We start from the raw sequence: 19839 nt of genomic DNA on the forward strand, positions 1-19839 counted from the left end.
CTGTTCAGTACATGTATGCTCCAGTTGAAAGCTTCTGGCCAAAAACTTTTTAGAATACAACTCCTTGACAAAATGCTACGCACCATATTCATAATAGTGCGATTTTTCCTCTCACATACGCCATTTTGTTGGGGCGTATAAGCTGCTGTAAGCTGCCTTTTGATTCCATGAGTCTCACAAAAATTTGCAAATTCATGTGAACAATATTCTCCACCGCGATCTGTGCGCAGAACTTTGATTGGACTGCCTACCTCTTTTTCAACCAATGCTTTATAGCTTTTAAATGCTAGAAATGCTTCAGATTTTTCTTGCAAGAAATAAACCCAGACTTTACGACTAAAATCATCAATGAAAGTAATTATATACCTCTTGCCTCCATTGGAACATGGAGTAATTGGTCCGCATATATCTGAATGAACAAGCTCTGATGTAGCCTTTGCCCTCCATGATTTTCCTTGTGGGAATTGATTCCGGTGTTGTTTGCTAACGACACACTCTTCACATACTTCAGAGGGGATTGTGATTTGAGGAAGACCTGTCACCATATTCTTTTGTTGTAAAGTCTTTAACCCACCAAAACTAAGATGCCCGTAGCGAAAGTGCCAAAGCCATTCCTTTTCTTTTAACCTTGCATAAAGACATGATTGAGTATTATCTTGTAGATACAATGGAAACATTCTATTAGCTGTCATGTTCACTTGAGCTATCAAACCCAATTTTTCATCTTCAATTCTGCAAACTCCATTTTTGACATAGATTCCATATCCCTTTTCTTGAAGCTGACCAACACTTAGTAAATTTGTTTTCAAATCTGGAACAAAAAGAACATTAGAAATAGTTTGAACATAATCTTTTTTTGTATGAATGGCAATTGTTCCTTTTCCCATGACAGACACAGTAGAGTTGTCACCAAATTTAACAGTGCTACGAAATGATTCGTCTAAGTCAGAGAATGCCTTCTTATCACCACACATATGATTGCTGCAGCCAGTATCCAAATACCACAAGTTTGGTTGAATTTCTTCCTTCACGTGACATACCATTAGAAGAGACACCTCTTCCTATCTTTCTGCAAAGTTGGATTTTTCTCCTCTTTGATATCTCAAATTTGTTCTGCATTCTGACTTGTAATGGCCATACTTATGGCATCTGTAGCATTCAATATTGGACTTGTTTAATAACTTTGTTAATTGATGGCCTCCACGTCCTCTTCCTCTTCCTTGAAAATAACTTTCTTGATGCTGATAATTTTGTTGGTTCACCCGATCATAGTTATTTTTGCCTCCTCTGCCTCGATGTCTTCCTCTATCTCGTCCTTTATCACCTCCACTAGATATGGTGTGATTTTCGGATACGGCCTTCAATGCTTGTTCTTCTTTCTCCTGCTGGTTAATTTTTTTCTCATGAACCAACAAGGAACTTTACAATTCATCAATTGAAAGTTCATCCACATCATTTGCTTCTTCTATCGAACAGACAACAAAATTAAATTTTGGTGTCAAGGATCGAAGAATCTTCTCAACAACGGTGACATCTGTTGTCTTGTCTCCATGAATCCGCATCTTATTAACGATAGCCATCATTCTTGAAAAGTAGTCTGTAACTGAGTCTCCTGATTTCATTCGAAGTAATTCAAACTCCAAACGAAGTGATTGAAGCTGCTGCATCTTTGTTCTTGTTGTACCTTGGTATTTCTTCTTCATGGAATCCCAAATATGCTTTGCAGTGTCCTTGCAAAGAATGGTTTCCAAAATTGATCAGTCAATTGCTTGGAAAAGATAATTCTTTGGTTTGAGATCCTTCAGCTTTAGTCCTTCCTGCTCCGTCTTTTGCCCGTCTGACAACGCAGCATCTGCTGCAGGTTCTGCTATACCAGAAACAACAACCGTCCAGTATTCTTTGGATCTCAAGAAGTTCTCCATGAGCATGCTCCAATGGTCATAGTGACCATCAAAGCGTGGATAGCTGCTTGCACAAAGCCATTTTCTGAAGTCATTTGTGAGAAAAAAAATTACAGCTTTTCCTGGTTCTCTCCCTCGCAGTATTTTTTTTCTCACTGCAATCCCTCTAATGTAACGAGGCTATGGATACCACTGATATAAGAGAAACAAAATACTGGATAATTTTATTCATAAGAATAGGTCCCTTTTGTAGGCATTACAAAGTGTAACCGCTGTTTCCAGTTTTCCTAAAAACTAGCTATCCACTAACCAACTAACACACAATTCCCAAAGACCAGGTTTTAGCAACTGCCATTAATTTTAAACAGAAACATTTCTAAAACAAATAAATAAATAAATAAATCTTAACAACAGCCAAAAGTGAAAACAGAACGCACGCATGTAGCAAACTGCAACATGGATACTTCAGGCCGTGCAAACCCAAAAACAATTCACCTGTCAAGCTTCTAACAATACTCTCTAATAGAAGAACTTCACATTAGCTTGACATTCAGTATAATTGAAACTAACAAAGCTCGTCCCAAGAAATTCCGTCTAACAGAATTCATAACAAACTCAAAACAACCTAACAAAATCGGTAACCAATTCATAACAGAATGAGAGGAGAAAGAAACTCAGAAATCTATAAAAGCTTACCTTCACTCCCTCTCATTCTTCCGGGGATTCCACTTCATCACCTTCTACCTTCTTCATTCTGCAAAACCCTCCCTAACCGAGCTTCTTCTCACTTCCTTCAACAACCGTAACAAACTCACAAAACCGTTAACCGCCACTTCAACCTCCTCTTTCTTCTCCAAAGAACCACCATTTCAACCTCCTCTTTCTTCTTCAAAGAGCCACCACCGCTTCCACCGCAACCGAAACCTTCACAACTTCGATTCACTTCTCTTCATCCTTCAATCCAACTCCAATCCTTCAACTGTCTTCAACTTATAACAACCAAAAGCGGCGTCAAAACCACGACTCGGAAGCAACGTTGAAACAGAAGAAAGGAATGGAAGCAGAAGACTAAGAGCACGAAGTCGTTCTCGGTCTCGAAGGCGCACGGTCTGAATCGGTTTCGTTCATCTTCAGTTAGCAGCGATCGAACTCCGTTCGTCAACCGTGATAACAACATCGCACGACAATCAAGCACAAACCTCGGTTCTCCGTCCTTCAACTGTAACATGACGCACAAAGTACGGATCTGCATAATTGATGGCGCGAACCGGAGATGAAACCTATGCGAAGAACGCAAGTGGATCGTCGACGATGAACGAGGTACGATCAGTCTTTTTTCTTTCCGTCACAGTGGCTTTCTGCATCCAGAGGCAATGAGGATCTCGCGTGTGTGTGAGCTGGTTGATGATGGAGGCGGTCTGGGCCTCAAGAACATTGTTGGTTCCAAAGGAAGATAATCCCTCAGTTTCTTTAGTTTGTGTGCTCTTTGCACCTACCGTAGGTTCGACACTCCCCTGCATGCATAGGAAAAGGCCAATGGGCCTTGGCTCCTTGGTTTCTGTTCAGGCCTTTGGTGTTAATTTCTTACTCCTCTTCTGTGATTAGTAACATAGAGATTAATCAGGACTTAACATTTGATTTAGAGTTAACATGTATTTTAGAGGATAATTAGAGGATTTAGGGATTAAATAGTCATTAGAATTAGCTAGAATTAGCAATATTAAATTTAGGCTACTGTTTTAGATAACTAGATTTTAGATTTCTAATTAGATTACTAGAATTAGAATAATTGTTAGAAATATTAAACTTTGATTAAAATGTTTAAAAAATATTAGAAAGATAGTTTAGAAGTAATTAGAAATATTATTAGAGATTAATATTAGAGTTAATTTTAGGATTAGTTAATTAGAAATATTAGAATTAATTGATATTAATTTAATGTTAGAATTCTAGAGTTTAATTAGGAGTATTAAAATTAGATTAATTTAGGATTTAGAATAATTAGAATTACTTAGATTTAATGGTTTTAATAGAATTTCGTAAATAGAAATAATTCAATATTAATCCATAAATGATGAAATGGTAATTTTACCCCTAGACTTAGAAGTAATTCAATCTTGCATGCTCCCTTAGTTTTAGGACTTATAGAATTTTTCAATTAACCTAGCTATTATTTCTCATATGGTTAACCTTGGTTCTAATGCATGTTTAGATAGAGTTTAGATTTTAGAATTTGCTTTCATTTGAATGATTTTACTTTCGCACATCCCTTGTACTTTACATGTACCCCCCCTCCCCTTTCCGATGTACGCACTTACTTGATTTCTTTTATTGCTTGTTAGCTACTCCTTAGGCATTAGGAACGTTCACCATTTCGCAAACAATAAACAAACCCTTGATCCAACGGCAAGTGGTCTCTTTTCCAAATCAAATTCAATAAACAAACCCTTGATCCAACGTCAAGTGGTCCTTTTTTCAAATAAAAAACAATAATCAAACCCTTGATCCAACGTCAAGTGGTCCTTTTTTCAAATCAAAAACAATAAACAAACCATTGATCCAACGTCAAGTGGTCATTTTCCAAATCAAATTCAAAAACACAATAAATTGCAATTAGGATTGTACGTCACGAGCCTTAAGCGATAAAGAAGGGATGAGACTGGAGCTTTCCTACACTCATTCTGAATGCTTCGAACACAAGACGGTTTGGCTTGACCGTTTGAGGTATTCACCTTTATCCATAGTCTTTAGTGCAATCCAAAATCAATAACTCATTTCTTCAAAATATAAAAACAACTCAACGCATTCAAACCTTTTGTTTGAGCCTTAGGGCGACACAATCGAAAACCCTTCTTCAAGGTAATAAAATCAACAAAACAAACACAAACAAATTTCAAAACCATGAACTACGAACGCTCTGATTTCTCACTTCAACAAGTGGGCATACGTAGGCACAAGGATCCATTCCTTGGCGAGCACACTAATTTAAAATCTACCTCCACTCCGTAAACCTTTGGCAAACAAGCATTCGATAAATAATACACACATAAGCGTAAACATCCTAGATGGTTCCCATGGAGTACCATGGATGTGAGGGGTGTTAATACCTTCCCCTTGCATAACCGACTTCCGAACCTGTTCGTGGTTGCGACGACCATATTTTGGGGTAGCGACAGGTACTTTGCTTGTTTGTGTGGTCTTTGACCATTTATGTACATAATAATAACAAAAACCCTAAAAAAAACTTTTGAGTGGACCGTTGGCTTGATCTTGGACAAATGGACTTAGAATCTAGGCAACCTCCTGTAACACCTCAAAATTTGCCCTCCTCTCTGGGGACTAGCTTAGCATATTGCATTTCATTTTTTTAGGACATTAGTCATTGCATCTTTGCATATCATGTGGAAACAATGAGCAAGTCATCCTCCTAGGTCTTTATCAGAAGATGGAGAAGTTAAAAAGATTCAAGCTTGAGGGTCTCATGAATTGATCACTAATCATTTGAGGTTTGTGCTTCAATTAGGGTTCCTTGGTTCCTCAAGGAGATTGGGTATCATCTTGGTTGAAGTGGTACATCACCATCATCGTGGTCTTATCATCACCAAGAGGTTCATTGTGCCTAATCATGTGCCTTGGGATTAGGGTTTTGACCTCTGGTCAACCCTAATCAGTTGCATTGTGCCAATCAGGGTTTTTCAAGGAGATGAGGTCTTCATTGAGATGGGGATCATTACGTGGTTTTATGGAGCTTTTATAAGCTAGGGTTTCATCTTGGAGCCATTTCATCAGGAGATTGAGGCTCAAATTCATCTGTGCATGACCAAGTCATCTATCAACTACAAAAGTCAACCACAAGTCAACTGTTGGATTTGGAGGTGGGAAGTGGTTAGAAATACTTCATTCATGTTCAAACAAGTCTGATTTGACATTTCAAACATCAACATTGAAGAAAATAAAGTCAGGACAAAACTTTCCAAAAATAGAAAGTGACTTGTAATTTGAAATTGCCAAAAATGGAAATGTTTTCAACTCAAGATTACATCATCAAGAAAGCTTTAAATGAAATTTTGTGGAACATTAAAGTTGTAGATCTTTCTCTCCCATTTCCAAAAAGTCCAAGATCATCAATTTCTCATGTGTGGTTGAGGAGATATGATCAAAACTTGGCCAAGTGAACATGGAACTTCAAACATGCATAACTTTCAAACCCTAGGCCTTGTCCTAGTGGTTTGCCTCTCACAGTTGAGCTTTGTTTTCAGGTTAAGAAGTACATGGCCATGATGGAATTGATTCACTCATTTGAGTTGGTTAATTGTTTGATGTTGACTAATCTTGAGTTGTTTTGTAGGTTGATATTAGCTCATTTGAGTTGAGCTTGTGGCTTGCACCTTGTTGCATTGTTTGTTTGACTGTGCACTGTTGACTGTTGACTATTGGTTGTCTGTTTGACTTTTTGACTTGTATACTGATTGAGTTAGATTTTTTTCAGGTACATTAGTTGCTTAAGTTCTTTTGAACTTGCTTTTGCTTTTGCTTGGTTGCTTAAGCATTGAGGTATAATTTCTCTGACTTCATGTAGTCTGGAAGACCTGTCCTGTTACTTGGGCAGACACCTATCTGAAGCCCTCCTTAAGAGGCAATGTTTGTGAATGTTTATTTTTGTGCCAAGCAGGAAAAGTCCTTTGATAAGGCAATTGGCAGATGTAGCGGTGTATTCGTCGCTATATGATTTATCGATTAAACCATAAGCAAAGCATACAATGATTTTCGAGTCGCCACCGCACTTTTATTTATCCAAAGGACTGGCTAAAAAGCGAACAAAAGCCTAAGAAGTTTTACACGTAGAAAACTAATAAAAAGATCAGAGAGTCTGGGTAAGGGGTAAATTACGCAATGGGAAGGTGTTAGGCACCCACTACGTCCTAGGTACTCCTAGGGAGCCCTTTTCACACTTGTTGTACTAAATTGTTATTTGTTATGACATAAGTATTGTGCAAACATGATTGGGATGATGAGAAAAGAATATACAATTTTATTATTGGGTTTGAACGGATGAACCCGCTGCCTACGTACCTTCCATCAAAGGTAAGGATCAAAACGCCGTAGTTCGGCTAAAAGATTTCAAAAAGGTTGATGGATTCAATTTTAAACAATAGCACTGAGGCTTTTCATTATCAATGGGAGAAAACTCGACCAAAACCAACATCCACCATGCGAGGATAGCTTCGACGTACTGGAGGGGTTAACCCTGTTTTTAGTACGGAAGTCTTACTGTCGACTCACTAAGGATAGGCAAGATTTACATCAACCGCAATGATAATTGAAGCCTATGGCTAATGCATGAAAAGATTGATGGACAAAGCCGAAACAAGTAAGTGAGTGAAGTTAATTGATTGTGATTATGAAAGGAGTCAAAGTATGATTAAGATTGATTCAGATAAGTATTATGAAATGGAGTTTGGAAAAGAGTCAAGGACTTGAATCCAGGTTTTTAGTTAGAAAACATGAAGAAGTTTGCACAATGTCTATGTCGAGCTTGAAAGTAAAGAATGTGAAAAGGTTCTAGGACATAATGGGGATGAATGGATGAGTATGGATAGTAAAACTTCTTAGAAGGTTCACTTCTTGAAATCATATAGAAGATGATTCAAGTGTGTCCTTTGGAATAGGCAATGAATAATAATAATGTAAGCAAACAAATGATACCGGATGCCATTCAATGGTCTTACTCCAATCTCACAAACAAAAGCGGATACCGGATACCACTAGATGGATTTACACCAATCTCCAACATATGATCATAGGAAAGCAAATGCCAACTAGCAGGGACTTACAGTTGCAACCTCACATAGACAAACAAAAGCAAAACATGGATGTTAGATGCCAATCTGTCTGGGCTTACTCTCACATACACAGTATGATCCTAGGAAACAAATGCCAACTTGCAGGGACTTACAGTTGTATCCTCACATACAATCAAACAATGCAACATGATCACAGGAGAGCAAATGCCAACTTGCAGGGACTTACAATTGCTTCCTCACAATCAAACAAACAAAACAAAAGCTATGAGTGACCAATGAGGTCTTACACTCTATCCTTCCATATCATAGGAGCAAATGGCCAAAAGAGATGGACTTACAATTGTCCTCAATGGGCAAACAACAATGATAGCATCACAAAAGCAAATGAGATGATCATGCATTAATGGCAATTGATGATGATAAATGCATAGCATACAGGCAAACAAGTGCATATGAAGCAATCAATCAATCAATGAATAGCAAACAGCACACTCTATGGCCAAACAATGGGGGGCTCACACAAGAGGGTTTGACTTTGAAAGTCCACTGTAATAGGTGAAGGTCGCTCTTAACCTTGCCATTGAGAGGCTAAGGTGAAGCAGATGAATAGGAGATGAGGGGTGTGCCTCATTGCTTCTATCTCAGGTCAGAGAGAGCATCAAATAATAGAAAGTGGGGGAGTTCAGAAAGATGGAACTCTTTCCCCTTTATTGACTCGATTAGATCTTGGGTTTTTATCTCAATGCTTCAACCATATAATGGGAGCAAGGAGAGGACACACTGAATAGTGGGGGATAGATTGCTTATCCCTACCTTCCACCAATTGCCTCAAATGAGGACTTTTCCTGCTTGGGACAATTTTAAACACACACAGGCATTGCCTCTTAAGGAGGACTTCAGACAGTTTGCCCGGTCAAATAACAGACCGGGTCTCCAGACTACATGAAGAAGAAAGGTTTATACCTCAAAGCAAATGCTAAATAGCAAAGCAAGCAAGTTCAAAGAACTTAAGCAACTAAAGTACCTAAAAAAGGCAAACCAATTAGTAAACAGTTCAACAGATAAAATCAAAAGGAAATGAACCAATAGTCAACCACAGAGGGACCAATTGTGCAAGGCACAAAGACTCAAGTTACATGAGTCAACCTACAAAACAAGGGTTAGCACGTGATATATGATCCAACTCAATCAAATATGAATGGTCTTTGAGGCATTGGTGCTTAACCTGAAACAATAGCTCAAATGTAAGCTCAAAAGACCACTAGGACTAGCCTAGGGTCAAAGGTGAAAGAAAAAAGTCAAACAGCAAAGGAAAGTCAACCCAATTCATGTTCAAACATTTAAGAAGCAATCTCAATTGGATTCATAATCAAATCATGCATCATTGTCATTTCATATGCAAAAGAATGCAAAGCATGGCAAGAAAGAGCACAAATAGGTCAACAGCAAGACTTCATCCAAAAGTCAACCCAAACAATCTCAAAAATTATGAAATAAATCACATTCAAACCTAACATCTATCATGGTAGACATGTCAAATTTCATTGCATTTGGATGAGAGGAAGGCAGTCAATTAAAATCAAGAAGTCAACAAAATTCAAGTAAGCATAATGAAAGTCAACAAGCGTAGGTCAACTTCAAAAAATCATATCAATTTGAAAACAGAAGAGAAATGAATGAGGTTAACACCAATGCAAAGGTCAAGATGTCTAGTTATCACATATGAAATTTCATGGTCATACAATATGATGTGAGAATTTCACAAATGAAATGGCAATGTGTAGCACAAAAAGTCAACCATAGACTAGGCAGGGAAGAAAATTCACAATCAAATGGAAAACCAGCACAATTAATTCCAAGAAAATTCATACACAAACTAGACATGTGAGAGTAGGTTCATGCAAAATTTGGGGTCATTTGGATGTAAGGAAACATGGTAATGAAAATCATGAAGTTGGACATCAATGGTGTGACACAAATTGTCACACCCTAATTCAAAAAAATCATAACTCACAAACCACAAATGGGAAATGCATAAACTCTATATGGAAACAAAGGTCAATGTGTCTAGTTTCACCACAAAAAATTTCAGGCTCATTGGATTCAACATGAGTATTTCACAATTGAAATGGCAAAATGTATCAATTATGCATACATGTCAAGAAAATAATTATCAATTAAAATCCAGCCAATGGAAAATTAATTAAAAATCACAATAAAATACTAGACATCTTCATGGACATGATGCAAAAAGTTTCATGATTTTTGGATGAAATTTGAGAGAGAAATGAATTTTGGAACTTGAGTAAATAATTGAAGCAACATGAGCAAATAACATGGAACAATGGGTCAAACATGGTCAACCGATGGCATTTGTGTAATTAGGCGCCCTACTTATTGAAGTGCTGCGTTTTGGCCCTGCGAAAGGAAATGTTCCTATTGGCTCTCAGCCAATGGAACAGTACATGCGCCAATGGATGAATTTTCTGGGTTTCAACATAAACCCTAGGGTTTAACAGCATGGTTTGGCAACTTCATACACATTCAATCAACATCCAAGCAAATTCAAACATCAAACACACAACAGCATAGCATTTGGCAATGTTCACATAGCAAGCAGTCAACAGCATACAACACAGTCATATGGATTTCAGGACAATGTTCATGGGGTTTCAAAACTGCAGCAGGGTTTAATCAGCATGGCAGCTCATGTTCATCATGTTCAGACATCAAATAACAAACTTCAAATGGACTCATTCACACAGCAATGTCAGTGATAATGTTCTTCATGTAATCCACATTACAAATAACAAACCAAAACAAACATGAAAACTTGCTGGGCTGAGTTTAAGGTTTGGCATGGACAGCAGGGCATTCATGTAATCAACAACATAAACAAAATTCGACCAAGCATCAAAACAATGAAATACATCATGCATCATGAGCAACAAAACCAAACACGATGGAAAAAATCTGGACAGTTTAAGGTTTAACAGCAGCAGCAGGTCAAACTTATGTTCCTCACCCAACAACAAAATTCCAACAGAAAGAAAAACACAATATGGCAATGGTACTTATGCAGCCTCAACACAAACAAGCAAAACACGAACTCATGCGAATTTCTGGAAAAAACTGGGTCTAGGGTTTTACTGCAAGGTATCATCATCTTCAATATTCAAGCATGAGCAAAAATTAAAATGACCAGAAATTCATGGCAAGCACATCAACAGCATCATCAGACCATATAAGATACAAATATAGTGTTCATTTTCACTAGTTCAACATGAATGATGCAAATCGAGCAAAAACTCATTTGAGCATAAACAATGAAATTCATTTTTCTCACAGCATACTCAACCATTTCAAACCATTTAAAGTTCATGAAAATCAACACAACACAAACTAGCTAAAACATGGCATGGCATAGAGAATGAAGAGATCAAGATTTTTACTTGGTTATGAAGAAATGGAGGAAGCAGTGATGTTTTGAGGTTGTTGTGCTGAAACAGGTGGCTCTTATGCTTGGCAATATTGAATGCTTGAAGAAAACCAGCTCACACTTGCTTGAAAACTTCACAGCTCTAACTGCCATTGTTGTGTGCTTTGAAAAACAGAGTGAGAAAGAGGCTGCACAGGTGAGATTTGGTGGTGAAAACTGTTTCCAAAGATTGTCCAAGTGATGGAGTGAGCAAGAAGGGCTCGTGGTCTTTAGAGCTTTTAGCAGAAAAAATCAAAATGTGAAAAATGGCCTTGAGGGAAAATGAGAGAGCTTGGTTTACTGCTGTTGGATGTTAGCAGGATCCAATTTCTTTTTCAAGTTTTTTAGCTTTTGGTCAAATGGTTTTCCTGCTGCCCTTGCTGCTACTGTCTTCGAAAGGACAGAAAATGCATCACCCAAAAAATAAACTGCTGTTGGGTCCTGCTTTTGGTGGCAAGGCAATGTCCTTCAATTGTGGTTTTTCATGCTGCCATTGCTGCTATCAGTGACAGAAAATTATGGGCAATCCTGCTGCCTTCTGGTTCTAGGCATGGCTGTAGGATGAATTCCATGAAAACATGTACTTGCTCTCCACTTTTTAAGCAACTAAGCATGGCCTTCTATTGTTGTTGGTTTAGGCTGCAAGATGAGGTCTCTAATGACAGAAAAATGAAGTTTAAGTTTCTGTTTGAAGGTACCAAGGCAAAGCATGGTGGATGGTATGGACAAGTATGGTGAAATTGTACTTTTCTTCCAATTCAAGCAACCAAACAATGGCCTCATGTACTGCATAAAATGGGCTTGCAAACACATTCTAAATGACATTTATGAGCTGTTCCAATTGGCCAAATGTTGAAAAAATGTTTATATCAAAAAGTCAACTCTTGGTCAAACTTGCATTTAAATGAGAAATGTCAAAATATGCCATTTTGATTGGTGAAGTTTTGGCTCATGAAATTTATATTTTTGGAAAGAGGGGATCAAATGTGACTTGTAGGAAAAAACCCCACCAAAATTGGTCAAACGGTTTGAGAGATATGGCCTTTTGAAGTTCAAGATTTTCTGAAATCGATTCGATCATAACTAGCCAACCACACATGGGAATTGAGAGTTCTTGGACTTTTTGGAAATGGGAGAACAAGATCTTCAACTTTCATGTTGGGCAAAAATTCATTTGAAGCTTGTATCATGATGTAAGTTTGAGGACCAAGACTTTCCATTTATGGCAGGTTTCAGTTACAGGTCCAGTTTCCATTTCTGGAAATTTTCTGTTTGACTTCAAATTCTTCCATGATGAGGTTGGACATGACATATGAGGCTTGTATAGACATGAATGAACTCCTTCAAATCAATTCCATCCATCAAATCACTGATTAAATGGCCAGTTGACCAAGTTTGACTTTCTGTTGACTTTTCTAGGGTTTTGCATGATTGAACCACTTCTGATGAATTCCAAACCCTAATTCCTTGAGACCTTGATTTCCAATGATGTCCCAAGTTGTGTGAACTCTTGATTATTGGTCATGGTGCCCAAATTCTGCAAGAATGGCCATCATCCATTGCTTTGACTGACTGTTGACTGTCTTTGACCTAATTGCTGATAATTGCTTCAACTGCAAGCAACAAGGTTAGACTGACAATATTTTTGTACTTTTTGGATGATAAACATATGAAAAGCAATAATATACAAATGCAAAACATGCTTGGTGATCAAGAACCATACACACAAGGCAACCTATCCACTAGGAGGGAAGCAAAGGCATGCAATGATCCTTGAGGCTATGATATGAGATGATATGGGCCATGAGGGATCTTAGGGCCAAAATTGGGGTCTTACAGATGCCCCTATTTAAGGTCATGCTAGCCGGAGAAGTGAAGTTTAGAAATCTTCATCTCGACGCGGTAGAATGGGCTTAAATAACAGTAATGAGACAAATTTTGGTCCCTAAGAGACCTCATGATGCAAATGTATGTATGCAAAAGACACAAATTCTGTGGCGAATATGGTTAACACAGAAGAAAAGACGATCCTATCGGAGTAATACACTCACCAGGAACAGAGACTCTGACAAGACTTTAGTTGGGGATAAACAACACTGACACAGCGTGAACAAGACACGACTCTGATTAGAAGATAACAGAAAACAGACTGTAGGCCTCACTGGGGAGTGAAGGACTCACACTGGGAAAAGAAATCCAAAGGAAAATAAATCCATTGGAGAGACACAAGCTGACTCCTGGGGAGAAGCAACGGGAAAACTTCACTGAGGAAGCACCAAAGAATGAGGTGTTACCGGGTATAAGGGTAACAAAAATCAGGAAGGAACACCAAGGATACCGGGTTGTAGGTATGTAACAGGTGACCGACCAAAGACGTGAATTGGTGTGTGTTCCAAAACACTCATCATCCTGAAGAGAGCGAAAGCAAACTTGTTTATAGGATGGATATTTGATTCTGTAAAGAATGCAAATCTTACTCAGTTGGGGAAACAAACGAAGTGTTCGACAAGAGAGTGCATGAGATATATTATCTATAGCCGTCAAAACGTAGATAATGTACTCGCATGGAAAGTTATCCTGAACCGGGTTGTAGGTTGTTTGTAGGATAAAGTCCGAAATCGTGAATTGGTTTGTGTTCCAAAACACTCATCACCCTGAAGAAAGCTAGAACAGCAGACTTGTTTATAGGATGGACATTCGATTCCACAAGGAATACGAATCTGACTCTGCGGAGAAAACAATCAAAAGATTGACTCGAGAGTGAACGAGATATAATATCCATTACCGTCAGAACGTGGATGGAATACTCACAAAGGAAGATTATCCTGAACCGGGTTGTAGATTGTTTGTAGGATAAAATCCGAAGACGTGAATTGGTTTGTGTTCCAAAACACTCATCACCCTGAAGAAAGCTAGAACAGCAACTTGTTTATAGGATGGACATTCGATTCCACAACAGGAAAACGAATCTTACTCGACTGGGGAAGATCAACAAAGGATTCCGACCAAAGAGCGCATGAGACATATTATTCATAGCCGTCAAAACGTGAATAATAACCTCGCATGGAAGATTATCCTTAACCGGGTTGTAGGTTGTTTATAGGATAAAAATCCGAAAAGAAAGGCATCAGGATACCAGAATAGGTATATAATGATGACCAATCAAAAGGAGCAACAGACATTACCGACAAAAGGGTAAATGAAAGGCGATCTGCTGAGGATTCACTGGTGAAAACCAATGATCCAGGGAACACAATCACTGACACAAGGTGAAAGGACCTACTGGGGATAAAATTGCTAGCATACGGCAATTATCCACAAAAGACTTGCGAGGGATATAAGTGCTGATCTGAGCAACTTATCCAAGCAAAGGAAAAATCAACATCAAGAACTAGATGAAGATAACCACAAGGGAAATTGTCATCGGTTGAGATGAACAACAAAGTTAACTCTGCAAGTGGAGAAAACAGGGTTTATGACTACCGGTTTGTAAGTAGAAAAACCGCAAAGATAGGACTTACGACCGCTGGTTCGTAGGCAGAGGGCCAAAAAGGGTGGAGGTGACCACAAAATTAGGGTTTACATCTACCGAATACGGGGTAGAAGACCAACAACTCCACGTGGGGATAGAACGAATCACAAATCCGCACGGGAAACCAAAATAGGGTTTATAACAAACCACAAACTGCTGGAGAGCAGGAAAATAGGATTTACAACTATCGACTGTTAGGTAGAAAACCAAAACTCTGGCTGGAGAATAAAAGGTGTATAACCACAAATTCTGTCAAGAAAGCCAGGAAAAGTAGGACTTATAACCACATGTATGAGGGTAGCGGCCCAAAATTACTCCGCTGGGGAACAACCCACTGGGAAGCACAAGACATTTGACAAATAGCCAATTCGGGAATAATCCGAAAAGACAGACTGAATCAAGACACGTCCTAATGAGGATGTAACTCAAATAGGAGCATCCATCCCAATATATGTGTTGGGAGGAAACAGAAGAAACCGTCATCCACGAGGATATATCTCAGTGGGGAACTGCAGAAGGAAAGGCAACATTTTCTGCTTATGGGGCTGACTCTATATGGAGAGATTTTAAACACCCGACATCTGCTTGGGGAGATCTATAAAGAGATCTATATCACCCGTGCAGGAGAACACGACAAGCAAAAGATACATGGCAAGAAATGCAACATGAATATCTGAATGTTTTTGAGTATGCATGAATATGCGTGATTTATGTTTGATGAATGCTGACAAAACAGACAACTCCAACACAAACAGGTTCAGGAATCAAAACGTCCGGTATTATACTTCCAGGGGAACAACCAGCTGGAGAGCCAATCTGCGGAGATCTTCATGCTGTAAAGCAAAGATCTGCGGGTACTGCTGAAGAAGCAGAGGATCAGAGATATCAGGAAACAAACCAATCAGGGTACAGAAAGTCACAATGGGCAAAGCAGCCACCAAGACGAATCTGTAGGGGAACAAGAGAAGTCCCAAAGTATCTGCAGGGGATCTCAGTGTCAACTGAGAAACAAAAGGATGCATTGCACAAGCACGAACTGTTGTAGAAGCAAATCTACATAACTCCGCTGGGGAACAACCCACTGAGGGAGAGTGATATCATCCAAATAGAATCTAACTGCATAAGCAACTCTACTGGGGAAAACTGTCGGCTACTCTCTTGGGGAACAACCCACTGAGGGAGGACAGATCAAACAAGTAGATTCTGCAACGAACCACTCTACTTGGGAAAGAATATGCATAGCAAACTGATCACAACAAGTAGATTCTGCAATATAAGCCACTCTATTGGGGATCACAAACAGTCAGGAAATCAATCCGTTCTCTGGATGGTAGGGCCATCATCCGACCATACCGGGGATTGAAGGAGTACTCAACAGGCGAAATTGCCATAACAAATACTCTGCAGCCTATGCTGAGAAAAAAGATGGTTGAAAACACTGGGATGTCGACCCAATCAACCGCTGAATAGGAAAATAAATCCTGCTCTGCTGAAGAGAACAAACTCTGATGGAGAGATAGCAACAATTCCGCAGACGACTTCGCCGGGGAAAAGGTAAAGTACCGGGTATCAAACTGCTGACTTACCGAGTCTTCAAAAGAAAGCGATCGTGCTGAGGAAACAGACAACTCCGCTGGCAATTGCACTGGGAAGAGTGATAACAACTCTGCTCGCGAATCCGATGGGGATATCAATAACAGCTCTACTCATGACTGCTGAGGAGACAAATAAAGTCTGGGGCATACGACCCACTGGTGAAAGTGACGGGGCACCAAGATGACAAACCATCAACCGCCGAAACTCACAAGGAAACACCCATGCTGGGAAAACTGCTGCTGGAGAAAACGAAGTCTTCAACAACACTCTGCTTGCGACTATACTGGGGGAACAACCCCAACAACAACTCTATTTGAGGAACAACCCCAACAAAGATCTGAAGAAAAAAGATACCACCAAACCAGGAATATGAACCAATGTCCTACCTGTTGGAAATCATGCCACCCTCGGGAGAGCACTGAGATATTCTTGAGTATCCTTTCAATCTTGTGAATGTTCACTTTGTTTAAAACAATTTTTTTTGAAAAATTTTGATTTGTTTAAAACAATGATATTTTATCAATTTAAAACACGCAAAACATTTGTTGAATTGAAACAAATAAGAGTGCAAATAATTGGATAAAAGCTCAAATTGATTTGATGGAATGGTAGCCTGCAAATGACAAGACTCCATAGATCTGTACAAATTTGAAATCAGTGATATATATTGGAAGAGGGCTACATTGAACATAATGATCCTCTCTCTACCAATTTGAATCTCGATGTATCCGAAGCTTCGGTTGACGACGAATCGAGAATCTTCTGACGAAATGACGACCGATAAACCAGAAAGTCTTGTCAGGATGCAGTTATTTGCCAAATCCCTAATTTTTGCCTAGATTGCCCCAGGGTGAGGTACTCAATCTAGCGGGATGCAAATATTCTCTTTTTTCAAGTCTCTAATTTTTGCCTGGATTGCCCTTGCGGGTTCTCCACCGAGACGCTCATTTTTGCCTAAGCCGCCCTTTCGGGTTTTCAACTTAGCGAGCTATTCTGTTTTTTCATTTGCATATACTTTTTCTTTTTTTACTTTTTACTTTTTTTTTTTTTAGGCAAAGTATCTCTTGACTGCATCTGAATTCACAGGACGAGTGAAATCCTCCCCATCCATTGTTGTAAGCATTAAAGCACCGCCTGAAAAGGCTCTCTTAACAACATATGGACCCTCGTAGTTTGGAGTCCACTTGCCCCTGGAATCGGGCGCGAAAGACAAAACTTTCTTGAGCACGAGGTCACCTTCTCGGAACACACGAGGCTTGACCTTCTTATCGAATGCTTTCTTCATTCTCTGCTGATATAACTGACCATGACACATGGCAGTTAATCGCTTCTCTTCGATCAAATTCAACTGGTCATAACGACTCTGAATCCATTCAGCATCAGGCAACTTGGCTTCCATCAAGACTCGCATTGATGGGATCTCCACCTCTACTGGGAGAACGGCTTCCATGCCATAAACAAGAGAAAAAGGGGTTGCCCCTGTTGAAGTGCGTACAGACGTACGGTATCCATGCAAAGCAAATGGCAGCATCTCATGCCAATCTTTGTACGTGACAGTCATCTTCTGGATGATCCTCTTGATATTCTTGTTAGCAGCTTCAACAGCCCCATTCATCTTAGGTCTGTAAGGAGAGGAGTTATGGTGTGCAATCTTGAATTCAGCGCACAACTCATCCATCATCTTATTGTTCAGATTGGATCCATTATCAGTAATGATCCTCTCTGGCACACCATAACGGCAAATCAGCTGGTTCTTGATAAACTTCACAACCACCTGTCTGGTTACATTCGCGTATGAAGCGGCTTCAACCCATTTGGTGAAGTAATCAATCGCTACGAGAATAAACCGATGCCCGTTGGATGCTTTCGGCTCAATCATGCCGATCATGTCGATTCCCCACATAGAGAAAGGCCATGGTGATGAAATCACATTCAGGAGTGTCGGAGGAATATGAATCTTATCCGCATAAATCTGACACTTGTGACATTTCTTCACATACTTGCAACAGTCAGACTCCATTGTCAGCCAATAATAGCCCGCTCTCAACATTTTCTTAGCCATGGCATGTCCATTGGAATGAGTACCAAATGAACCCTCATGGACCTCAGTCATCAATAGGTTTGCTTCGTGTCTATCCACGCATCTGAGCAAAACCATATCGAAATTCCTCTTATACAGCACTTCACCACTGAGGTAGAAACTGCCTGACAACCTTCTCAAAGTTTTCCTATCCTTCACAGATGCCCCAGGCGGGTAGACCTGGTTCTGGAGGAAATTTTTGATATCAAAATACCAAGGCTTGTCATCTTTCACTTCTTCGATTGCAAATATGTGAGCTGGTCTGTCCAAGCGCATCACAGTAATATTGGGGACATCATTCCACCGTCTGACCACTATCATGGAAGCAAGCGTTGCAAGAGCATCCGCCATCCGATTGTCCTCTCGAGGAATGTGATAAAATTCAACTTCTGTAAAGAATGTTGAAATTCTCCTTGCGTAATCTCTGTACGGAATGAGACTTGGCTGGTTCGTCTCCCATTCACCCTTGATCTGATTGATAACTAGGGCCGAATCACCATAGACATCAAGATACTTGATTCTCAAATCAATGCATTCTTCAAGTCCCATTATACAGGCTTCATACTCCGCCATGTTGTTCGTGCATTTGAAAGTTAGCCTTGCTGTAAACGGAATGTGTGAACTTTGAGGAGTGATAATCACTGCCCCAATTCCATTTCCATATTGATTAACAGCGCCATCAAACACCATCGTCCATCTGGAACCAGGTTCTGGACCTTCATCAAGTGTAGGCTCATCGCAATCTTTCATCTTCAAATACAGAATTTCCTCGTCAGGGAAGTCATACTGAACAGACTGATGATCTTCAATCGGCTGGTGCGCTAGATGGTCAGCCAAGATACTACCTTTGATAGCTTTCTGAGCTCGATACTCAATATCATACTCAGACAACAACATCTGCCAACGGGCAATCCTCCCAATTAAAGCAGGCTTCTCGAAGATATACTTAATTGGGTCCATTCTGGATATCAACCAAGTTGTATGATTTATCATGTACTGGCGCAAACGCTTAGCAGCCCAAGCTAAAGCACAGCACGTCTTCTCAAGTGTAGAGTATCGAGACTCACAATCAGTAAACTTCTTACTGAGGTAGTATATAGCAAACTCCTTCTTCCCTGATTCGTCTTGTTGACCGAGTACACAACCCATCGAGTCTTCAAGAACTGTTAAGTACATGATCAGAGGTCTTCCTTCTACAGGCGGAGACAAAATCGGAGGTTCGGACAGATAATCTTTGATACTGTCGAAAGCTTTCTGGCAATCCTCGGTCCAATCATGCGACTGATCTTTCCGGAGGAGCTTGAATATCGGCGCACATGTGGCAGTCATGTGGGATATAAATCTGGAAATGTAGTTCAAGCGGCCAAGAAAACCTCGGATTTGCTTCTCAGTTTTGGGTGCAGGCATCTCTTGTATTGCTTTGACCTTTGCAGGATCAACCTCAATAC

Source organism: Lathyrus oleraceus, chromosome 6 (genome assembly GCF_024323335.1).
Source record: "Lathyrus oleraceus cultivar Zhongwan6 chromosome 6, CAAS_Psat_ZW6_1.0, whole genome shotgun sequence".
Lineage (NCBI taxonomy): Eukaryota > Viridiplantae > Streptophyta > Magnoliopsida > Fabales > Fabaceae > Lathyrus > Lathyrus oleraceus.